Here is a 17992-nt window from a genome sequence, read left to right on the forward strand (position 1 = left end):
GGCAGGGCTCCCCGGGGGTGGAGGGGGGATCCTAAACTTTGCACCCTGAGTAGATAAGGGTTAGGGTCAGGAATGGAGAGGCTGAGCATCAGAACCACCTTCACAACAAGGAGCATTGGCACAAAGATTGTTTACCCTGAAAGAGAGACCATGAGAAACAGGAATTCAAGTTAAATAATCAGATGCCTGGGAGGAGCTTCCTGCAGGGCTATTACCATCCACCCCACTACTGGCCCACTCCTAAGGGAAGTTTGTTTTTAAGAACAATGTTATAGACCTCATTAGCCTCCCAGTGTCAGAAAACAAGCAATTTTAGGCCTGGCCTTGTGGTGTAAGATGTAATTACAGGTAATTACAGCGGCTTGGGAGGCTGAAATGGGAGGATTGGGAGTTGAAAGTGAGCCTTATCAACTTAGTGAGGCCCTAAGCAACTCAGCAAGACCTTGTCTCTGAATAAAATATTTTTAAAAAGCTGGGGATGTGGCTCAGTGGTTAATCACCCCTGGGCTCAAGCCCTGGTGCCAAAAAAAGAAAAAGAAAAGAAAGAAAACACTTTGAGCTTTGCGCTTAACAGCTCTAAAACAATAAGTGAGCTCCCCTCTTTCACCCCAACCTCCTAAAAACCACCATGACCCCACCAGTAATGGTGACCTTTCCTTAGCCTGCCATCATATGGGGGTGTCTGGGTTCAAATTGCCCTAATTATCAACTTATCCATGCATGGGAGCCAATAGGTTGCTTTATTGTATTTCAAGTTTTGTGAATTAGATATTCCAGCCTCTGCCAGAGCCATGGGGACAGAACAAGATGATAAGAAAGATACAGATGTCATGCTGGATGCATAATGGTCACCTTTGAATTCTCTCCTACCTTCTTTCCCCACCCCCGCTTGCTAGTATTTGCTGAGTGTCATATGTCCCTCTATGAAGTCCCGAGGACACAGCAGTGAAAACAGGAGCCGACCCCGACCCGAAGCAGCTCATCTTCTGACTCATTATCCTTGCTCCACTCATTTTGTCATCTCCTTTTCTGTCTTTAGTTAAATATATCCAGCTTATGCCAGGACCTCTCTTTGGCATGTGGTGCCTCTTAGCTCATGTGACCCTCTGCACAGCCTCGTAAGAGGGCCGCAGCACTGACCTCCAGTGTGAGATGAAATGCAGCAGGGAAAGTGACCCAGCTCATCCCAGCCTCTTAGCAAGTGGCACAGCCTGCAACCTGGAACCAGGTCGGCTTCTCCAATTCCAGGCCCGCGGCCCTTTCCCTTTCTTCTCAAACCTCACATCTTCAGTGTCCTGCTCGAACCTGAAGTGCCAATCCATTTCATCTCTCCACCTCACTTTTGGGCAGGCAACCTCAGGGTCCTTTACACCCCACTGACTACCAAAGTCCAGGCCAGAATTTGGGCTCATAGGCATGAACCTTGGAGGACAGGCCAGGGCCTGAGTCATCTGGCCCAGCCACTCCCTGCAAACTTATCTTGCTGCCACTCCTGAGGCCCAGCATGAGCCTGGCTGGCCGCCTCTGGCCACCTGGTGCCCCAGCTGCCTTCCTCCACAGCCGCTATGTGCACTGGTGGGGGATCTACCTGCAGCTTCACTCGCCCCCACACATCAGCAGACCTGGCAGGGTCTGTCTGGACCCTGCAGGCCACTATAGAGTCCTCTGCTATATTCCTGCAGGACCGGTGGGTGATATTTCTCCCAGGTAATAACTTGTAATGACACATTGGCCTGACTCTGTGCTCATCTCTCTCAGTTGACCTCATGGCTGCTTTAGAGATGAGGTCCTGGCTCTTTTCCTCATCCTCACACCTCAGGCCCCAGGGTTCCGTGGCTACCAATAAACACAAACATGCACAGACAGACTGATTTGCCAGAAGCACGACCCACTGTCACCTTAAAACTCATCCATAGTGAAAGTACACTTTGTTCAGATGACAGACATTCCCACCGATCTGCCAGCCTTCTAGATGACATTAAAGACCTCACTGTACTCCTACAACTCTGCCTCCCCTTGGGGGAGCAGGTCTTTGGTTAATCCCCTACCTGCTCCTGTCTCAGTCTCCCCCCTCCCATAGATGCACTGATGGTGGTGGGAAATGTGCCTTCCAACTAATACCTTGGATTACCTCTTTCTCACTTCCAGTGTATGTGTTGCCCCAATTGTAACACACCAGTCCATACTGGCTGTCAGCAAATGGGTGCCACATTTTTTAAAATATTTATTTTTTATGTGATGCTGAGGGTGGAACCCAGTGCCTCCCACATGCTAGGCATGTGCTCTACCATTGTACAACCTCAGTCCCAGTGCCATATTTTTTAAACCTTCAGAATTGTTGCTGGGCTGTAGACCTATCATCATTATGTGCATCTATTCAGGTATCTCCTCTTCAATGATTTCATTTCTTTATCATTAGATAATTCACAGAAGATAGAAAAACTAAAGTTGGTGGAAAGAAGATTAAGAAAAATGAGCATACTATATAAAGAAAAAGATTTAAATAATGACTATGCTATAGGAAGACCATGGAGTGGATCAGCAATAAGGAGAGGAAGGAGCTCAGTTATTCTTCAAATCTCCTGACCCTGGAAACATTAGTACCTGCTCCACTGGGAAGGTGCACAGCCTGGAGAGAAAGGTTCAGCTGGGCTCACCCTTAGGCAAATATGTGCCACCGTGTTGAGTTCACCTGGAATATCCTGAAGACCACAGAACCTGGCTACAATCAGCTAATCCCCTTCATCGATGCACTTCAGGTTACTTTTGTTGTTGTTGTTGTTGTTGTTGTTTTTTTTAATGTTTATTTAATTATAGGTGGACACAATATCTTTATTTTATTTTATGTGGTGCTGAGGATTGAACCCAGTGCCTCCCGCATGCTAGGGGAGCGCTCTACCTCTGAGCCACAACCCCAGCCCTTACTTTGTAAAATTTTGTAAAACTTCGGACTTTTGAACTTTTGAGATAAGTAGTTAAATCTCCATAATGTCTCCCTTTCAGATGACTTAAATGTTGCATTACATCAAAGAACTCAAATAAAAATGTTCCCTGGAAGGAAGAGTGAGGAAGAGAGAAAGAGCTCAGCTTCCTAGGAGGTGAGGATTACTTGAATGTCAATTTCACTCCTGTGGTTGACGGTGTCTGAGTTGTAAATCATCAGCAGAAGTGGTTAATTAAGACTCTTGAACCCCAGCCAGCGATAACCCATCCTGGCCATGAGCCCTCCTCTTGGTTCCAGGCGACAGAGGAGATAACCGGCGCCGCGGGGCAGCGGCAGCCACGCGGCCAGGCGAGGCCAGTACCATGGCCTCCGGGACGCCCGGGGAGCGGCTCCGGGAGGAGGCCCGGTGCTCCGTGTGCCTGGATTTCCTGCAGGACCCCATCAGCGTGGACTGCGGCCACAGCTTCTGCCTCCGGTGCATCTCGGAGTTTTGCGAGAAGTCGGACAGCGCGCAGGGCGACGTGTACGCCTGTCCTCAGTGCCGCGGCCCCTTCAGGCCCGAGAACTTTCGGCCCAACCGGCAGCTGGCCAGCCTGGTGGACAGCGTGCGGCAGCTCGGGATGGGCGCGGAGCCCGCGGGGGCGCGCCAGTGCGCGCGGCACGGCGAGGACCTGAGCCGCTTCTGCGAGGAGGACCAGACACTCTTGTGCTGGGTCTGCGACACCACGCCCGAGCACCAGGGCCACCACACGGCGCCGCTGCGGGAGGCCGCCAGGAGCTACCAGGTGAGCGCGGGAGCCCGGGGTGCCGAGCTGGGCCGCGGGCCGCTCGTGTCGGGCGGAAGGCACCGGGGCACCGAGCCCCGGCCCGCCGGGTCGTCCTGCCTCGGCTCCGGCTAGCCAGAGCGGGACCGACTGCCGAGCGAGCGCAGGACCCTCGGTCCCTGGCTTTCAAGCTGGTCTTTTTCTTCCCGATCCCGAGCCGGCGGACTGTGCAGTGAGTCTCGGTGACAGCCTTGCACCTCTGTCGTACTCGCTTCCACTGACGGGATTCCTAGGGCGCGGCATTTGCCTGGTATCCGTCTAGGTCCCTTAACACGGGCACCAAGGCCACCCTCTGGCTGAGGAATAGTGTCTGCTCCTGCCTGGACTGTCTGGGTCCCCTGAAGTAGGGGGCCACTGGACTCCACACGAAGGTCTGGGAACCGAGGACTTGAGCATTCCCCTGAGGAGGTGCTTGACCCCGAGAGCGCTCTGAGGGACTCTGCCCAGGTGTCTTCCCACAGGTGCCCTCGGGTCCTGGGACATACTCTAAACACGTGCCTGTCCCCAGCATCTGGAACAGCTGCTCGCACAGAAGAGGTCAACGCTGTCTTTTTAATCTATGGCACAGTTAGCCAAAGCACTCCGTCACACTGGAATAAGTTCCAAGTGCCAGCTTTCTTAAAACGTTCATTTATTTATTCTATTTGTTTGTTTTAAGTTAAGGACTGGGGTATTCACGAGCCAACATTCATCTGGACAGTCTTGGAAATTTCTCTCGATTTTTCCTCTTGATTTCTGTTATCCTCTGCAAATTAAAGGTACTAGGCGCTCTCTAGCCTACCTGAAAAGTCAAGTATGCTCCTGTCTGTCTAAATCCCCAAGGTACCATACAGAACATGGCTGCTGTGATATCGCTAACGACGTTCTCTGTTTTCAGTAGTCAACTAGATAAAAAATAAGTACCATCCAAACTCCTTGGCCTGTCAATCACGACTTTCTAGGTTCTGAAGTCCCCTTCCTTCTGCTCTTATCCGATCCAAACAAGGGACCCAGCAAAATTAGCCTAGTCACTCTTGTCCCCAAACATGCTCTTTTTTCACCTCCTTGCTTTGGCTCAGTGTCCTTGGTCCCAGGGAGCTTTCCTCCATCTACAAGTGAGAATGGCTCTATTCCTTACAAACACCAAACATATGCCTCTTTTTATTCTGATGCCACCATGAATTCTAATGTTACTTTATGTGTACTTTATATAGAGTATTATAATATTTTAAAGTGAATGATATATATGTAAGATTTATTGAATAAGTTTGGAGGTAGAATTTGTATTATTTTCTACTAAAAGCATATTTCTATATATGTCTTTATGGGTGCTTCCTGTTTTTTAAAAAAAGGCATGTATTTGCTTCTTGGAAGGGTCTTGTCATTGAACAGAGATCTAATTTCTGGGTTTTGTTTGTTTAATTGTTTGGTAGGCTTTTTTATATACTTCTTTCACTCCTTTTAAGATGTACAGAATATTGTGTTTTTCACCTATTTTATTTTATTTATTAATTTATTTATTGACACCAAGGATTGAACCCTGGGGCTTTACCACTGAGCCACATCCTCAGACTTTTTTTTTTTTTTTTTTTTTTTTTTATTTTGAGATAGGGTCTCACAAGTTGCTTAAGGTGGTGTTAAGTTGCTGAGGCTGACCTTGAACTTGAGATCCTCCTGCCTCACCCTCCAAATTGCTGAGATTATGGGCATGTACCACCGCACCTGACTTCATTTAACATATTTTAACCAACAAGATTTATTTTTGGTGAAATATCATAACTTGTAGTACTAATAACAAACACTTGATTCTCATCATAATTAATAAGAAATTGTATCACTCTTCAACCTAGCACCAATAGATGACATTTCACCTAATGATGTCTTCATTTCCCTCCATCTATTTTTTACATATTCATTATAAGCATTTTTTTTCAAAATTGGCACTGTTATAAAATGTACTTATTTGACATTGTAATTCTATTTCTTGACATTAAGTTTCCAATCATGTTAATGTAAAATGTTTTGCCACTCATTTTTACATTTTAGTCATTGTAGTTTTACTATCATAATGGTGCAAGGAGCATGATTTTAGATGTATCTTTGCATCTGATATTAACTGAGTTACCAGCAAAGGTGTCCACTGCATTCTAGGGAGTTTTCCAGTTGATCCTGCAGGTCCTCACAGTCTGCTCCACACAGGTGAAGCTGTAGATGGCGCTGGAGCTGGTGAGGAAGGAGATGGAGGAGGCCCTGATGCAGGAAGCCAACATGGGGAGGAAGACTGTGCTGTGGAAGGTAGGGGGGGTTGGGCCTGGGGAACTGCAGGCACCACCCTCTTCCTGAGTCTCCATTTTCCAGCGAGCTTGCCATTTACTTAGGCACTCTATGGAAACATCTCATGGCCATCCTGAATTGTCCCAGACCCCAAATGACATTGTTCATTTTTGTTTTAACCTCTGTCGGCAAGACCCTATCCAGATTATAAATAGCTTTACTCTCTTGATCTTACTGTGAAACTCACTGCTGGGGTGGGTGCCACCACCTGCTACTGTAGTGTCAAACTGTATTTGTCAGACAGTTAAATAGTGAATGCCACAGACAGATGTGGTGCAGTTCCCAGGGGCCATCTATACAGGGAGGGACTGGAGCCTTCAGCCTGCTTGGGTCATCCATCCACGGTTCCCTCTTTCTGCAGCCCCTCCCCCTTGTTTTTCTCCTACATTTCATTTACACACAGTGGCTGTGAACCTTATCTTCTCCTATTGCTATGTCTATTATAGGTAAAGTTAAGCCCTCCTCTCCTTTCCACAGCTGGAGAGGCTTTGGGTCACCACGCTTGCTGCTGCCATTCATGGCAGAGGCTGGAAAGTTGCTCGGCTCCCTACAGTGCCCAGAACAGCAACTGCACCCCACAACAGTGAATTGTAGGTCAAACCTGCCAAAGTGTCAAGGCTGTGAACCACATATAGTGCATGGGTAGATGGGTATATTATGTATAGAGCACAGTATACAACATGATCAGTTATATTTTATAGAATATTCCTCTTCCTGCTAGAATCATTCTTATATTTTATATTATTTTATATTATTTTTATATTATTTTCTTCCTTAAAAATATAGTTTGGGTTGGGGATGTGGCTCAAGCAGTAGTGCGCTCACCTGGCATGCGTGGGGCATTGGGTTCGATCCTCAGCACTACATAAAAATAAAATAAAGATATTGTGTCCACCGAAAACTAAAAAAAAAAAAAAAAAAAATTAAAAAAATTCTCTCTCTCTCTCTCTCTCTCTCTCTCTCTCTCTCTTTAAAAAATTTAGTTTGATATACTATCTTCATACAGATGTTTTCATAAGGACATTTATTTATTTATTTATTTATTTACTTATTTATTGTGCTGGACATTTAACTCAAGGTGCTCTGCCATTGAGCTACATCCAAAGCCCCTTTTACTTTTTATTTTGAGACAGGTCCCACTAAATTGTAGAGGGTGGCCTTAAACTTGTGATCCTCCAGCCTCAGTGAGTCACTGGAATTACAGTGCAATACTGTACCTGGCTCGTAAGGACCATTTTGCTAACATTTTTCTTATGAAATATCTCTTATCTTCTCCTATTGCTATGTCTATTATAGGTAAAGTTAAGCACTGATCCACAATCTTTATTATTTAAAGCTAATAATATTTAATTTTTTTTAAATATTGGCCTGACCACAGATTTATGAAATCAGGAGCCCAAGTGTAAGATCTGAATTCCCACATTTTAAAACCTCCAATGCATGTCATAACATAGAAGTGATGCTAAGATATCTTGTTCAGAGGCAGGTAGCCATGTCTGAACTTCTTGGTCGTTCATGTTCACATGAGCTAGAACCATCAGGCACAGGCTTGATGGAAAGGAGCTCTAAGTTCTGCAGCAGCACTTCTTCTTTCTTCACATCCAGAGGGGGCCGAGCAACATTCCAGCATCTGCCATGAATGGCAGCAGCAAGTGTGGTGACCCAAAGCATCCCCAGCTGTGGAACTGGAGAGGAGGGTATGTGGCCCACTGTGTGTAATGAAATGTAGGAGAAAAACAAGAAATTATCAGGTTTAAAAACAAAACGGACAACCCAAGGTGGCACTCAAGAGGGTGACGTGAAGGAAGCTGGGCTGCCGTAGCCCCTCCACCCTGTCATCCCTGGTGCACCCCTGGACTCCCCTCCCTGTGGCAGTGCTCAGCCCTCTCTCCAGCAGCCTGCCCTGGGAGACAGTTTGCATTTCTATGAGCCATGCCTCTCAGGAAGCAGAATGTGGAATGCAGAGTCAGTGTCCCTGAGGAGGAGGCCAAGAGTGTATGAATCAATGATTTAGAAAACGGTAAAGGAGGTAGGAATGCAAAATGGGAAGAAGGAAGTGGGAGACCTTGGCGCTGTGGCCAGTGGGGCCCTCAGCTCCTTGGGGGGGCGGGCAGGCCTTGCCCCCGCAGGCTGTCGCTCAACTGCACTCAGCCTCTATGGTGGATGGCGGCAGCAGGCGGCACCTCCCCTAGAGGGGCGATCCAAAGTCCAAAGTACCTCCAGACATTTGGGGAGAACTATTATTTGGATTACAAATATATAGACATATATATATATATATATATATATGTCTTTTATAATAATTTTGATGATAATTTATGTCTTTCAATTAAACCAAGAAACTATCAGGTTTAAAAACAAAACGGACAACCCAAGGTGCAGATGCTTTGGGAGGGTGACTTGCCACTCATGCTCAGTTTAAAGCTGGGTTTCTAGCTACTAATTTCAAGAGAATAACATTTAGATGCGATCCCCTGCGCACAGTGTGATCCTTAGGTTCAGTCAGACACCGAAGTGTGAGCGCCAGGTGTGCCTCAGGGGCAGAGCTTGCCCAGCCTGAGTGAAGCCAGGGGCTGTGTCCTCAGCCCCAGGAGCAACAACAAGAACCATGATGGGAGGTTTGGGTAGGGGCTGGTGTATTAGCCAGCAGTGTGTGGACTGTGTGGCAGTTAGTTCTTCTGGGCTCTGTAGAGGACACGGCCTTGTGCTGGTTTCTTGCTTCTCCTGGGACAAGAGAACATCTGTGTGTTCTCCTGTCACGTTGTCCCTCACAGCCCAGGCCTTCTGCTCTTCCTGGCCACCCACCCAGCAGCAGAGCCAGCCCTCTGCTGTGGGGCCACACAGGCTCTCGGAGGTGCTGCATTTGACTCGTGATATTGAAACCCGAATGTCGAAGGCCTTGCCTCCGGCCCTGCAGCACAAGGGGGCCCACAGCCACAATCTTCCCAGACTCTGAGCTTGAAAACCCCACCGGCCACCTCTCCTGTTCCTGGCCTCTGGTTTCTGAGGTCCTCCCCAGAGGTGCAGAGCGAGGGGGGTGGGTTTAGGGGTGGGGGGTGATGCGGGACGTCCCTTCTCTGGCTTCCCGTCCCACACTTGAGGCAGGTCCCTCACACCTTGCCCCAGCCCTGATGGGGTCTCCTGTTGCTCCAGGAGAAGGTGGAGATGCAGAGGCAGCGCTTCAGGTTGGAGTTTGAGAAGCACCGCGGCTTTCTGGCCCTTGAAGAGCAGCTGCAGCTGCGGAGGCTGGAGGAGGAGGAGAGAGCCAACCTGCAGAGACTGCAGGACAGTAAGGACCAGCTGGCCCAGCACAGCAAGGCCCTCAAGGAGCTGGCAGAGGAGCTGGAGGAGAGGTGCCAGCGCCCAGCCCTGGGGCTGCTGGAGGTGAGGCGGCCTCAGGAGGCCAGGCCCACAGAGGCTGAGGGGATGGGGACAAGCCTTGGCATGGGACACGAAGGCACCCAGCTCTCTAGGACAGAGCTCAGCAGTGCTTCCTTAGAAGGCATCTTATGACTGAATACTGGGCCCTGAGTCAGGAGGCACCCAGAGGACCATTTAGCTCATGCAAAAGACAAAAACTTCAATAGGTGATGAGATAAAATTAATTATTTATGGAATCGTGAACAGCTGGGGCAAGGACAAGCTTCGCCATTCTGGCTGAGAAACCGTCCTTTTATCAAAGATGATATTGCTGATTTTCATGAATGTTCAACCCCCAAAGCCTCTGGCAGCCCATTTCATGGAAAATAGCCAGAAGTATGAGCAGTGCTTCACCTAGTCCAGCTTGAAATTCCTGTGTTAAGTCCTAAGGGGAGTGTATGGTGGGAGTGTATGGACTCCCATGCAGACTTCTCAATCTGTTGGGACTTCAGAGCAGTCTTTTTAAAGTTTTAATTGGAGACAGGGTCTCACTCAGAGGCCCAGGCTGGCCTTGAACCACCCCCTCCTGCCCCAGCTTCCCCATGGTCTGGGGTCACAGACACGGCCATTCCGACCCACAGGTGTTGTTCCCAGGGCCGCCTGCAAGAGAAAGTCATTCACCTGGTACTTTTCTCTGTACTTTGCCCCAGTGACAGGTGAGGATTCTGACCTAAAAGAGAGTGCAGATCCCCACTGAGCAGCTGGCCCACAGTGTCCCAACTGACTAGCCTCTGGACACTGCAAGTTTCAGACACATAAACCTAGTCGCTGTCCTGTGACATTTGCAAACACAGTTGTCACTATTGTGGTATCTGATGGGGAATCACTAAGTAACTGCATGAAACACTTTTATCTATCAAGCACTTTATTTAATCTGTCCATTCTATCTTTTTTTTTATTGGTTGTTCAAAACATTAAAAAGCTCTTGACATATCATATTTCATACATTTGATTCAAGTGGGTTATGAACTCCCATTTTTACCCCGTATACAGATTGCAGAATCATATCAGTTACACATCCATGTTTTTACAAATTGCCATACTAGTGACTGTTGTATTCTGCTATCTTTCCTATCCTCTACTATCCCCCTCCCCTCCCCTCCCATCTTCTCTCTCTACCCCATCTACTGTAATTTATTTCTCTCCCTTGATTTTTTTCCCTTTCCCCTCACAACCTCTTATATGTAATTTTGTATAACAATGAGAGTCTAAGTGTGATCCTTCAGTTCATAAGCGTGATGATTGGGTGTTCATGCTCTTATGTGAGATGTGCCTTTCTCTAAACCTTGTTACGACATCGGCACATTACCCGTCTGACGTGAAGAAAAAAAATGCCCGTTCTATCTTTATTCCCATTACCAATGTCATGGCTGTGCTCATTTCCTAATGAGTAAACAGAGAGCCAGAAAGAAATTGATTTTTCAAGTATAGGTGGCAAGTAAGCACAGGAACATTGGCATTTTCAAAAATAATATTCACTGCATTATCTCAGATAAATCTCATTTAAAATGAGTATTTCTTTGCACCATATAAATGTTAAAATGATTTATAGTACAAATCATAGTAAGAATATACTCTTACATAATTTTTGTCTGTGTCCTCTCTCTTTCTTCTCTGATACCAATGATCTTAATTTTACCCCACTGGCCAAGACCCAGGCCGATCATGTCCATAAAGGAGAAGGCAAATGGTTTCCCTGCATTCATGCCTTGTTGAAATTTGTCCGACTGTTGACCACTTTTAGGGAAGAAGACAAGTGTGTTGGAGGTGACCTTTTTGTTACCCGCTTTGAGATACACTGTTGCTGGACAGTAGTGACTTCCTTTCTTATCTCCTTAGACAGTTAGTAGCTTTGTCTGTTGGTTCAGAAAATTCGAATTTGAGGATGATTTTTTCTGGAGTACTGGGACAGAACACAGGGCCCTGTTCAAGTCAGGCAAGCCCTCGACCATGAGCGATATGCCCAGTCCCAGGATCTATGCCATACCTATATCTGTTCCTCGAGTAAATTCTGAAAACATGTAGGATTTTTACCCTAATTCCATCTGTATAAAGTGCAGAATGTAACTGTTAAAATAGCCCAACAACCAGAGCTATCAGTTGACAATCCATAGTTGATGGATAGGTTTCATGGGAATTAATATAAACTTTGTGTAGTCTGACTCTGTTCTAATTATATTCCTGATATTTAAATTTGAGAGTCATGTGAGAATTCAATTATAGCCTTTTTTGCCTTTAATTAACAGAGATTCACTGTCGCCTGCAGTCTTATGTTGCTTGTTAATTATTTCCAGTACATTCTAAAGACATTTTCGTGGTGTGTCCCCAGTCAACTGTGGGAAGCACTTACACCTGCTTGTGTCTCTTACTTCCAGGGTGTGCAAGGAGCCCTGAGCCGGTAAGTGTACTTTCCGCTCCAGTGAGGGAGCGGGGGAGGCGGAGAGGGCTGGTGTGGCCATGCTGACATTTCCGGGTTCTCTGCTCTTCTCAGAAGTAAGGCTGTGATGCGGCTGGAACCAGAGACCATCCCCATGGAGCTGAAGACCACGTGTCACATCCCTGGCATGCGGGAAATGTTGAGGAGATTCCAAGGTGGGTAGAGCCCCTGAGCCTGGGAACTGATGCTGAGAGTGTGGGGCTTACTGCTGCCCTTACTGCCCTGGCCTTGGCCACAGCAGAGCCCCAGGTCTCTGAGACTCACTGTGCGAGTGTGCTTTCATATGCGAGTGAGCTCTCAGGTTGTTGCCTTGTCGGGGCCTCTCACCTGGGGCCCAGCCTGGCAGACCTCCAGCTCCTTCCTGGGGCACAGTGCATCAGCCCTGCCCAGCAGAACATGTGGGTGTCTCCCTCGAGGAGTTCGTCAGTTCTCCGGGGTTGCCCCGCTGGCTCCCTCTCACTCTATTCTGACACTGTCCACCTGCAGACATCATCGAATCCCACAGGTTGAGGGCCTGGTCCCACAAGGCTGTGCCCTGCTTCAGGAGCAAGGAACAAGCAGGCTGTGGCTTGTGCCTCTGACCAGCCAACTGCAAAGCAGCTTTCCCGGGACCCGCTCTATGAGCGCGGTTTGTTTGCTAGAGCAGCCCCCAGAACTCAGACCCTACTCACACTTGGTCAGTTGTTGTACAGGATGTTGCAGAGGATGGGGACCAGCAGCCGGGTGGAGGAAACCAACAGGGTTGGTGTGGGGAGGGGCAACACGCCCTCTCTGGGTGCTCCTTGCAGGATCTCCTTGTGTGCTGCCACTGGCAAGCTCCGTCTTTGGGTTTATGGAGGCTTCATTCAGCAGGCATGACCAAAGACACCACTGGCCACTGCTGGCCCCTGGAGCTTCAGCCCCCACTCTCTTCCCAGAGGTAGGGGGATGTTGGACTGAAGGTTCTATCCCTTTAATCCCAAGGGGATTCTCTGGAAACCAGTCCCCATCCTGAGGTCATCTAGGCCACCAAGCACCAGCCATCTCACTAGCATGCAAAAGAGTCCCTTGTCTCAGGACTTTTGGGAACTGGTGTGTCAGGACCTGGGACATAGACCAAAAATACACTGCACTCTCTCACCATGACTCATGCACTGCCCTTGGCCTTCCTGAGAATTTCAGTGTCAGGCTGTGAAGGGGTGGAGCAGTGCACCTGCCTGCAGGAAGGGGGAGGGGACATTTGTGCACAATCCGAGCGGATGCCAGTCAGGGACACCCAGAGGGTCTGCACGAAATGGCTTTGTTCACCCAATCATGTTGTTCTTTAAAATGGTGATGATTCAATATTTTTACTATTTCCTTTTAAAATTTACTTTGCACCACATAATACAAACTGTGGCTTCCCAGGGACAGTCTTGTCCTGTAATGAGAAAACCTACCTCAGTTGTAGCACCCAGTGACCCCCCTGTTTGGTGGATAGGTGAACATACACTAGCCATGTGACTTGGTGAGGGCCTTCGAAGCACACCCCCAGACTCTGTCACCTCCTATGCTTTTCCTTTTTACTGAATGAAATAGTTAGTGAATGAATCCAGCCCATGCTGCCTAGTTTATGCTGCCCTTTCTACCAGTGGAGTGAATCATTGAAGAACAAAAGCAAATCAAATGTGCTATGACCCATGATTCACGGTGCAAATACTGACTTCAGTCACCCAGGCACACGGCTGTGAGGAGAGGACACGGGCTTCTGTAGAGTGTGATGAGGGTGGCCAGAGGCTCCAAGTTTGAACTAGATGAGGGGAAACAGTGACGTCCACTAATTTCTACAATTGATGCATGTTAATAATTATAATAACAGAAAGAAAAAGCTGCGTGACCGGGAGAGGAGCAGAGTGTCAGGCAGCAGGAAGTGCGGCAGGTGTGCTGGGACTGTGAGGACAGGATGGTGAGGGCAGCCCAGGGGGAGGGCGAGGAGGACAAGGCAGCAGGGCTGGAGAGGTGGGCTTGCTTCTGTGAGCAGCACTCAGTGGGAGAGCACAGGGTGTTCCTGGGCAGGACTGGCCTTGTGTGCACATCATCCAGGTGCTTTATTGTGATGAATTAAAGATGCCAAGACAGCAGCTGGTGTCCTTTGTCACTGTTCATTGACAGCTGAGTGTAGGTGACCCCCAGTGTTGGTATGAAAGGTGCCAGATGGCCACATCCTTGGCCAGCCATGGAGGCGGAGCTGCCAGATCTGCTCCTGGATGAGCTGTGTTTTGTGGTGAGAGGAGAGTGAGGAGGACCCATGGTCTTGGACCCCAAGAACTGCCACACAAAACAGCTGGTTGTGCTGATGGCCATGCTGCAGGCAAAGCCCAAGAAGGGCGACTGGTTTGGGGGCAGGTTGGCAGATACTTAGCATCCAAAACTGGCCAGGGAGGCAGATGAATTCACAATAAGGACCTTCAGGGGAGAGGCCAGGCTGGCAACATGCACTGCAGTCCGTAGCAGAGGACTGGAGTTGACTGGAGAGTTGAGTGAGCCAACCTAGAACCACAGGGCATGGACTGAGAAAGAAGTCCCCAACTTGGCACTGCGACTTTGACCTGGGGCAGTGACGGAGGAGAGGGGAGACCAAGATGGAGGGAAGCATGGGTGCTGGTGAGTCTGGAAAAGAGCAGGAGTCTCTCCAGGACAGTCAGGTCCTCATGGTGCCAACTGACACAGATGTCCCTTCACCACCCTGGTGGCCGCTGGGAAGGTATTACCCTTGACAGCTGGGTTTAGGAGAAAGGAGCAGAGAGAACTAGCCAAAGCTCTTTCACAGATTTCTTTGGCTAACAATGGAGCTGAGCATTGTGCATGTTAAATGAGCTCCGCAGTCCCCCCCCCCCCCCCACCGCAGCCACATTCCAGGCTGGTATTTGCTTCCTGTGGAGTTGGGAAATCAGGTACAGTCTTTGAATCTCCTCATCAATATTGTGAGGTGGTAGTAACCACATTAAGGATGGCTTCCTAGCCGGGTTTGATGGCACATGCCTATAATCCCAGCAGCTGGGGAGGCTGAGGCAGGAGGATCATGAGTTCAAAGCCAGCTTCAGCAATGGCAAGGTGCTAAGCAACTCAGTGAGACCCTGTCTCTAAATAAAATACAAAATAGGACTGGGGATGTGACTGAGCAGTTGAGTGCCCTGAGTTCAAGCCCTGATACCAAAAAAAAAAAAAAAAAAAAAAAAAATTAAGAAGAAGGTGGCTTCCTGATTTAACATAGGTCATGAACACACAGAGCCTAGTGATGTGGCCAGTCAGGTTTAGATATCCATAGAAGTTCATGACGTGTGGCTTGAAGATGAATTGGACTAGTACGAGTAGTAACTGTTTTTGCCATGACCTTAAGGTCTATTAATGAATTTACTACCTTTGAGTGCTTATAAGGAAGTACTCTGGTTTTGATGTAGATGCGTTTGCCTACTATGTATGTGAATCAATCCTGCATCAGTCTTGCTGGGACTCCACAGTACATGTTAGATGGTCCTCCTGTTGTGGAATCAATGACTACAAACAGCCACTTTAGACCACACCCACTAGTAAGCTCACAGGTCCAAAGATCAGACTTGCAGGTGGGAGTAGCTGGCTCCTTTGCTTGGGTTAGGGTTTCTGAAGGCCAAAACCAAGGGACTGAGCCTCTCTGAGGAGTCTGGGGAAGGACTTTCCAGCTGGAGTTCCCTGCAGCTGCAAGGCCACGGTCCTTGTTTTTCCTGCAAGCCATCATTTGGGGCCAGTCTGCTTCAGAGTGCTCTCACCTTCCCCTCGTGACCCTTCCCACCTTCCACCCTGGCAAGGCTGTATCAGAGCAAAGTCTTAAGACTCTCTTCTGCCACCATCCTGATAGCTAGAGGACTTTCTAGTTTTAAAGGGCTTGTGGGATTAGATCAGACCCTCCCAGATAGCCTCTGTTGTCCTAGAATGTCATATAATCATGAAGGTAATAACACCAGGGTGTGGAGTCAGGGCATCTAGTGTACAATTCCCCCACCACAGTTACACCATTTTGAAAGTAGTGGATTTCATATTAATGAAATTATCCTATAGGTTTTGAGAAAAACAGTTTATAAATTTCATGCCAAGCGCAGATGATCCTAAGTGCACCCAAGAGCTCTGGGTGCAAATACAAAGTTGCCTTGGACTGGGCGTTTGGCTTCCCAGCAAGCTGACAGCGCTACTGTCCTAATGGCCTGGTTAAGGCCGCCCTGGGCGCCCCAGTAGATCAAAGACGTGCTCAGACCCTGGAGAAAGGCCTATTTCTTGGGGCAGTCTGAGAGAGGGCGTTGTGGATGCTCACCCCCCGGGGCATCTAGTCCTTCCCGTGCATTCACGTGTCCCATCACTCTGTGTGCAGTGGACGTGAAGCTGGACCCCTCCATGGCGCACCCCAGTCTCCTGCTGACAGCCGACCTGCGCAGCGTGCAGGACGGGGAGCTGTGGAGGGACGTGCCCCACAACCCCGAGCGATTCGACACCTGGCCCTGCATCCTGGGCTTGCAGAGCTTCTCATCAGGGAGACACTACTGGGAGGTGGTGGTGGGAGTGCGGGCCGAGTGGGGCCTGGGCGTCTGTCAGGACTCAGTGCAGAGGAAGGGGGAAGCCACGCCGTCCCCGGAGAATGGCGTCTGGGCCCTGTGGCTGCTGCGCGGCTGCGAGTACATGGTGCTGGCCTCCCCGTCCGCGCCCCTGCTGCAGCTAGAGAGGCCGCGCCGCATCGGGGTCTTCCTGGACTACGAGGCCGGCGAGGTGTCCTTCTACAACATCACTGACGGGTCCTACATCTACAGCTTCAGCCAGGTGTCATCGGGTATCCTCCGGCCCTACTTCTTCGTCTGCGACGAGGCGCCGCTTATCTTGCCACCGATGGCAGAAGCAGAGGCAGAGAACTGGGCGTCCGGGGGCCACCCTGACCCTCTTCTCGTGGGCGACCTTCAGTCCTGAAGTGCTGTGCTCAGGGTCCTCCCGCAGCCAGTCCAAAGGCCCTGGAGAGCGGCGGAGGACCGACATACAGCTTCACCAAGTGCCCAGCTCAGGGCAGCCTCTTACTCGGGCCTGGGGAGGTTCCTTGAAATCCAAGCAGACAGGAGAAGCTGTGTATGCGGGAACGTTGGACCTGGAGGGTCTCCTCAAACTTTTCCCGAATGGCCCCCCACTTACTCGATGGCTTTTCTTTCAAATTAATAGTCTCGTATTAAAGAGTTCTGTATGGTCCTTATAATTTCCATTCTCTTCAGTATCTTCCCATCCCAAGCTGAATCTGGAGGCTGAGAGATGGAAATCCTGCAGGGGGCCCGAGCAGGCTGAGGCTGCTCCCTCCTGGACCCTCCCTCACCTTCCTGGCGGGCTCCTCCTCTGTCTCATTCCTTGCCCTCCCCCCCCCCCCTTTTTCTCTGGATACCTCTGGTTGTTTAAAGTTTCATTTCCTTTTACATCAACATATTCAAAATCATCCTTCACAAGTGTGTGTTTCCAGTCACAGTCTTCACTTGCTTTCTGTCTTTATTCTGGGAACAGTTTTTGAGGATCGTGAAATTCATTGCTCCAACCATAACATGGATTTCGATCTTCTCTCTTTATCTCTGCATATGTTTGTAAAAGTAGGAATGCCCTAGAAATTTGATTCAGCTGGTTTTCTTCAGGGTCAGGAGGGACTAAGGAAGGTTTGCACAAGTTTGCCAAAGGGCTGCGCCCATTCATGGGACCAGGGGATAGCTCTTTCCTCCTGCCTGCTCAAGGGACTGGCCCCAGGACCGCAGCAGGGGGTCCTTCACTTGGGGTCTCCTGTGCCTGGAACAATTTACTGCCCTCACAGTATTAGGGTAGGTATTTAAGGTCATGATTGATGTGACTAGTTTAAATTAACTGTGTTTTTTAAATAAAATGGTGATGTTGAAAATGAAATGATAAAAATAACTTATTTTTGAAGTATATTCTGTACCTTTCCAACAAAATCCTTTAAAAGTCATGGAAGACCCCCTATTCTGCCACCTTTGTCTTCATTTTTATCTAATATGTAATTGCTAAACAAATATTGTAATATTCTAATGC

General features: G+C 48.7%; 1 pseudogene across 1 annotated transcript; it reads left to right on the top strand.

The window, feature by feature from the left end:
• The first annotated feature begins 3266 nt into the window (after positions 1–3266).
• On the top strand, positions 3267–17589 carry LOC308655650 (E3 ubiquitin-protein ligase TRIM58-like; annotated as a pseudogene). Its single transcript, XR_014024372.1, has 6 exons — positions 3267–3729; positions 5947–6042; positions 9235–9465; positions 11877–11899; positions 11993–12093; positions 16299–17589. The product of XR_014024372.1 is annotated as an E3 ubiquitin-protein ligase TRIM58-like (transcript).
• Positions 17590–17992: the final 403 nt, after the last annotated feature.

This window comes from Spermophilus citellus (genome assembly GCF_964194105.1).
Source record: "Spermophilus citellus genome assembly, chromosome: 1".
Classification (NCBI taxonomy): Eukaryota; Metazoa; Chordata; class Mammalia; order Rodentia; family Sciuridae; genus Spermophilus; species Spermophilus citellus.